Below are 6000 nucleotides of genomic sequence, written 5' to 3'. Positions count from 1 at the left end.
CAGTGTTTTTGCTTTGGGACGATTTAGCACCCGCAACTTATTTTTTGTTTAGTTGTGTTTTTTGATCACAGGGGGGGCGGTGGAAGGTGGTTGGGTGAGTGACACCGAAAAGTGCAGCTGCTGCTTTTGTTGTAATTGCTATTGTTGTTGTTGTTGCTGTGGCATTTTTCAAATTTGCGCATTTGTCTGTGCTTTGCATAATTTTCAATTTTATTTATAGGTATACCCAAGTGTTGGGGTTTTTTTTTCTGTCCATTGTTTTTTAGGTCATATATTTTTTTTTTTGTGTTTTTGTTGAGCAGCATAATTTAGAGGCTGGTCGAGTGTTTTGTTTGGCGATTTTCAAGTATGTGGCAACAACAACAATAAAAACTCTAACCACAAAAATAATAGAAGATAGAAAGAGTTGGTGTGTGTGTGTGGGAGAGAGAGAGAGAGAGAGAGAGAGAGATGTGGAGAGAGGGGGAAGGGCTTACTAGAGACTATTTGAAATGCATTTCTTTATGCTGAACATAATAAGAATTTGGATTTCAACCTTGAATAAAGTCAATTAACTCTTGATTACAACTTTATTTTCATAAAATTGGACTAGCACATTATTATCTCCACATGATTTTAATTAATTAAATTGCAAATAAAAAGATATAAAAAGGAAACCTAAATTATGGAGGCTTTTGTATTCCTTTGTATTCCTTTTCCGCCCTTTTGGCCTGGTTTTATTTATCCATTGCCAAAGCCAAAGAAGTTCCAGAAAATTAATTGAATCAAGAATATATGTTTAAGTTGGTAAGTTGTAATAATGTAATTTTTCTTTGTTGTTGTTTTGCCCCCCATCCCAAAAAAAAAGAGAGAAGAGAGAAACAAAAATTGACCCATTGTTGCTACATCGAATTCTTCTTTAGATCCGCTAACAACTCTTTGCCCCTCTGCTGCTACTTCGATTTCATCGGATGCTTATGGTCAACATCAGCGTCTTTTTCGTGTAACAGTAATCCAGTTGCAGAGACCTTTGTTGTTGTTGTTGCTGTTGTTGATGCAGTAGACTGTGGCACGTTCGTTGCTTGAGTCTTTTGTTTGCCACGCAGATTTATGTCATTCGCTAGAGCGGGATAGGGAGAGAGGGAGCAAACGAAACAGAGATATAGCCAATGAGACTGAGAAGGTAAAACTGGCCAACTCTTTTTGCTATTTTGTGTTTTTCCTTTACTATTTCGCTATTTCTGCTTCTCCTTATTCTCCTATATTTCATTGCATTTGCCTCTCCATTGTTGTTGTTGCTGCTGCTGCTGTTATTTATTTTTCGTGCATTCCTTTCCTAACCGGTTTATGGGTTCCATTTCGTTTCGTTTCGTTCAGTTTCTGAATTGCTGTTTGCCCGTTTGCCATTCTCGTAACCAACCGAAAGGCACCCAAGAAGAATTGTTGTCAGGTTAGTTGCCACTTCAAATTTCAAGGGGAAGGGGCCCAACGATCGGTGGAGGGGCCAGGCCGGAGATGGGGCCGGAATAGCCATATAAAAGTATGCCGAAGCTACCATGATTCTGCTCTAAGATGGCCTCTGTAAGAAAATTGCATTTACAGCAGATACTCCTTATAACACTTAATTGTCTCTCTCATACCACAGTCAATATAATTTTCTGTACTTCCAGAATTCTGTATGATTTTTGTAGAAAATTACTAAATTTCTAATAATTTTAAGTCATAATTTAATCGAATTTAATATACTATCCGCTATGATTTATCAAAGAGCTTTACTAAGAACTTTCAGCTAATATTTTTTATTTCTTTCTAAAAATTCATTTTTATACCATTTCCAGTACACATTTGAATGAATTTATTATTTATTAACAATTCTTCGAACCTAACAGTGCTATTTAAATAATACTGGGAATGTTAAGCAACTGTGTGTTAACAGTAAGTGCAAATAATGGGAAATAGGCCTGTTAACTTAGTTTACCTAAGAAGTGAAAGTTCTGCCCTTTTCGCTTGTTTTCCGCTAGATTTGGCCATTTTTATTTTTACCATATATTTGGGAATAACTGATGATAAAAATTCAAGTTCCTATAATCATAGAATCGCTTTAAATAGTCTATTATCTTTAAAAGTAATTTAATTGATTTTCAGTAACGCCAACCAATAAGAAATTTGAAACGAAATTTTGTTTGCATTCTACAAAGTCTTTAGACAATTTTCAATGAATATTTCCACATACAAAATAAACTGTTATTATTTACAGACAACCAAACATTATTCTCGTTTTCAAATGCTCATCTGAGTTTAGCAATAAAAAATTTCAAATTCGCCAGATCTGTCGGCAATAAGGAGTAATAATAACGGGTTCGTCCTGTATGTTTGATGATGGCGCTGTTAAAATAGGGGATCAAAACAGCGGGCACTTTAACAGCAACCAGTATTCTGTTAACAGCTCTAAATACAGGTTGTTGTTGTTGTAGTGTTGTTTTTGCGTCCGAAGTGAGCGGTTTTGCGGCCGGTTGTCGCGCTTCTCGGAAATTTCGTGTTTTGAAACGTAAAAGGAGAATTTCTGAGAAGAATATTTTGAAATCGGTATTTAGGAGATTTCGATCGTAAATCGTAAGCACAATAGCGGGCTGAATTTAATTGGTTGTCCTAGGTGAGCGATTTAATAGCCGGTTTTTTGTTGAGTTTCGGTGTTTGATCGTTGGTTTTTTGTTATTTTGAACTTTAAAAAACAAAACAGAACAATTTCAAAAAACGAGAAGAATATTTTTGAACGCTTCCCTTCTCTCACTCTTTCTCTCTCTCACTCTTTCTCTGCCGCCTTTCACCATGCGTTTGTGTGTTTGTGTCTCCCTGCGTGTTTGTGTGTGAGTGCAAAGGAGGAAAAAAAAAAAAACAACAACAAAAAAAGAAGTGAGAAGAACCGGTTTTTTTTGTTTGTTTGAGTATTTATTTACACATTGTAAAACTCCCACGCCTTCTCTTCATAGCCTCAGCTCCTCTTTTTGGGGAGATCACTTCGATCGCTGTCCTGCCCAAACCCCCCGCCCCAGAAATCCCCCTTCAAGAGAAGAGAGACAAGCAAAAAACTAAGAAAATGAATTATTAGTTTTTTGTTGTTGTTTAATTTACGGGTGCCTGCAATTTTTTTTTCTTCATTTTTTTTTCGTTTTCAAAAGTCAGTTCAAAGTGAAGCAAAAAGTGCAAGAAAAGAAATAAAAATAAAATGAAAAATAATGAATAAAAATATCTAATATATTGTTTAATATATCTAGCGAAATAAAGTCAAAGTGCTAAAAAAAGAAATAAATTCCAAATACAAATAAAAGTGAAACGAAAAAAAAAAACAAACACACACAAAAAATTACAGTTTTAACTTCAGCTCAGCTGCAATTGGTAAAAAGAAAACAACAAAAACAAAGGTATACATTATTTTTTGCCTCGAAATTGCACACACACACACACGTGTATATAAATGAGTTTGCATGTGTGTGTGTGTGTGTGTCCCTACTCAAATGTGGAAATTGGTTTTAGTTTTTAAGCGCGCCAAGTGCATGACATTTTAATGACCTGCGGCTAAAGCATTTACAAGGGAGAGGGAGAAGTGCATAGCCGTAGAGAGCCTGGGCCTGGGGAAAGGACAGTGGGGAGAGGGATCGCTTGACATTGTCAAGTGCCTGGGTAAATGGGAAGGGCGAGTGTTTGGAACGGGAGAGGAAGGGGGACGACTGGCTACAGCTGCATCGTGTTAATGAGCCGCAGCAGCAGCAGCAGCAACACCAAATTCAAGTGCCAATCGAGCATAGCGAAACAGCCAAAGCAAAAGAGAGAGAGAGAGAATAGTAGAGAGGGAGAGCTAGCGAAAAGGAGATAGCGTGTTAGAGATACATATGTATGTATTCTCTTCTCTCTTTTTTTATGTTTTGTGTTTTGTGGTTTGGTTGCATTTTTCTCGTTTTATTTTATTTTTGCAGAAAAGGCTAAAACCAGAAAAAATGCAAAAATGTTCAATTCAATTCAAATTCTCTCTCTCTCTCTCTCTCTCTCTCTCTCTCTATCTATCTATCTATCTCTGTCTCTCTTTCTCTCTATGCATTTCAAACTCTAATTTAAAAGCGCAAAATCTATTTTAAAGTTTAAAAAAAAGTTGCAAAAAATCATCATCAAATTAAAATTGTTGTTTAGAAATAGAATAGGATCAATTAAAACCAAATCCGGATTAAAATTTGAGAAATAAAATTATTCAAAATCATTTTACTTAACTCTACAACAAATTTCCACTTACATATATAAAGAAAATTAAGCTTTATTTAAGCTGCTAAAGTAAATGGAAATAAACATATGTACACATACAGGATATATGTATCCTTTTAGGATCAAATATTTATGCTGTTGTTTGTGCAATTAAAAACCAAACAACAAACTGTTTAGCCTCAACAATTAGAGAAAGAAATTGTAAATTGATAAATTTTCAAATTAGATTGAAAAAAAATAAATGCATGAGATTCACATTTTTAGTTAATCCTTGGATTTTTAAGCGTTTCCTAGGGCGAATTTTAGATAAACTTTTACCAACTGACAGTCTCTAGGCAAATTCTGTTTGTCCTCTTTTATTTTAACTATCACTTTGAAATAGTTTTAACAAATTGATTGCTTTAAAATATATTTTGGAAATATCTAATAAAAAAATCTTTGCTTTTTGTATACATAGAACTGGAGAGCAAAAATTTAGTTGAGGCTAAGATTTTTATATTTTTTCAAAATTTACTGACTTTGTGAATAAGCTGAACAATTGGCCTAAAGTTTTGAACTTTATAAATTCATTTACTTTTAATTCTTCCCACTAACAAACCTGTCATCAGTTTTATACCAATTTTTAATAAACCAAAATAGTTGATGGATGATGATGAGGTGAGAAAAAAAAAAAAAACGAATTTTTGGGAGGAAGAGCTCACAAAATTTTGTTTACGTCTGATTTTGTATAATTTTTTTCCAACTTCCGTTAGAATTTGTTGATTTTGATTAATGTGTTTGCCATTAATTGATTGATTTTTAAGTAGTTTCAAATCTACAGCAATATCCGATCTAAATAAATATGATTTTCCAATGAAAAGCCACAAGCGGGAGGAAAAGTTTCGAATTACAACGACAAAAGCGAATAGAGACGCGGCGAATCGTTTTTCCATTATGTTATTTGTTTTTCTTTCACTGAAATGAAAAACTCTTTTTTTCTTCTTTGCTATTCCTCTTAACTTAATTATTCTAGGCTCTGGTCTGTTCTTCTTAATCGAAATGGAAAATTACAACACGAATATTTTCATTTTTTGCCTTTGGATTGTCTTTGAACCTGAGTTAAAATTTCTAGACAAATTGTTTTAGACGGTCATGATTTTGACTTGTCTGTTTGCGATTGACATGGTTGGCTAAGTACTCTCACCCTCAAAAAAACCAAAAACAAAAAAATGAATGAAAAAGAGTTTTGTCATGCTGTCGGAATGCGTGTGAGAAAAAAAAGGCCACAACTTGACGACGCACGGGATGAATGAGTTAGAGAAAAAACCTCAATATGGCTTTTGGGAATAAACTTTTACCATCGATAGACGCACAGTGTCTGGTTTTTCAAAAGTTTTTTTTGACGTAAATCTAAAAAATCGAATAAAAATTTTAAAAAAATTAATGTAAATGTTAACAAAGAGATTTTTTTTGGCTTTTAAAAGGATATTTCTAGGATACAGTCTTTTAGTTTTGATTGACCACTATTTTGCATATGTTTTCATCTTCAAGAATATGTTTTCTTAACTTCAAATCGATATCTGTGTTGGTTCTAAAGTGTTATAGCCAGTAACTTATACCGAAATTGGTCATGAATTTTGAACTGATGTTAAGTCTTTTGTTTTCTCTGCTATACCCAAAATATAGTCAAAGTCAACAACAATTTTGTCCCATTTATAAAAGTTATGTAAATCTACCAGACAATAGAAACTTTTTCAAATATGTAAGTGTAATGAATTAGAATCACAG

General features: G+C 33.8%; 1 protein-coding gene across 1 annotated transcript in view; it reads left to right on the top strand.

The window, feature by feature from the left end:
* The first annotated feature begins 2473 nt into the window (after positions 1 to 2473).
* Positions 2474 to 6000, top strand: part of LOC137586739 (hornerin) — a 78493-nt gene continuing 74966 nt past the window's right edge. The window contains exons 1-2 of the mRNA XM_068302875.1: positions 2474 to 2632; positions 3255 to 3401. The gene's annotated coding sequence lies outside the window, so the exon portion shown is untranslated. The remainder of the gene's footprint in view (positions 2633 to 3254; positions 3402 to 6000) is intronic.

The sequence above is a fragment of the Drosophila tropicalis genome, unplaced genomic scaffold (assembly GCF_018151085.1).
Source record: "Drosophila tropicalis isolate 14030-0801.00 unplaced genomic scaffold, ASM1815108v1 contig_158, whole genome shotgun sequence".
NCBI classification, from domain to species: Eukaryota; Metazoa; Arthropoda; class Insecta; order Diptera; family Drosophilidae; genus Drosophila; species Drosophila tropicalis.
Note: the sequence above shows the minus strand (reverse complement) of the source record. Positions and strands in the feature narration are given on the sequence as shown.